This window comes from Brassica oleracea, chromosome C3 (assembly GCF_000695525.1).
Source record: "Brassica oleracea var. oleracea cultivar TO1000 chromosome C3, BOL, whole genome shotgun sequence".
NCBI lineage: Eukaryota > Viridiplantae > Streptophyta > Magnoliopsida > Brassicales > Brassicaceae > Brassica > Brassica oleracea.
The window spans coordinates 64139466-64140184 of NC_027750.1; the positions used below are offsets into that span (position 1 = coordinate 64139466).

The following is a 719-nucleotide window of genomic DNA, read 5'->3' on the forward strand; positions in this document are numbered from 1 at the left end:
CCGAGACGTGGTGGTGGCAATTTCCAAGGACGAGGTCGTGGTGTAAAAATTTCAACCAAAGAGGAGAGAATTCATCAAGAGGTCATAGAAGAGGAAACCCAAAATCAAGGTACGATAAATCAAGCATCAAATGCTATAGTTACGGAAAGTTTGGACATTATGCTTCTGAATACAAAACTCCAAACAAAAATAGAGTTGAAGAGAAGTCCAACTATGTTGAAGAAAGTAGTAAAGGAGAAGATATGCTATTGATGGCTTACAAGAAGGATGAACCAAATGAGGTTCACAAGTGGTACCTTGATAGTGGTGCAAGCAACCACATGTGTGGGAATAGAAGCATGTTTGTGGAGCTCGATGAATCGGTGAAAACTGATGTGGCTTTAGGAGATGAATCAAAGATGGAAGTGAAAGGTAAAGAAAATATTCTCATGCGCTTGAAGAATGGAGATCATCAATTCATTTCCAACGTTTACTACATTCCAAGCATGAAGACCAACATCTTGAGCCTAGGACAACTCTTAGAGAAAGGTTATGACATTCGACTAAAAGATAATAGCCTTTCTTTAAGAGATAATGCAAATAATCTCATCACAAAGGTGCCGATGTCAAGTAATAGAATGTTTGTCCTAAACATTCAACATGACATCGCAAGGTGTCTCAAGATATGCTACAAGGAAGAGTCTTGGCTTTGGCATCTTCGATTTGGGCATCTCAACTTT

At 38.9% G+C, this 719-nt stretch overlaps 1 pseudogene; it reads left to right on the forward strand.

Annotated features, from left to right (window-relative positions):
* LOC106331230 overlaps window positions 1-716 on the forward strand; it is a 6103-nt pseudogene extending 5387 nt beyond the window's left edge.
* Window positions 717-719: the final 3 nt, after the last annotated feature.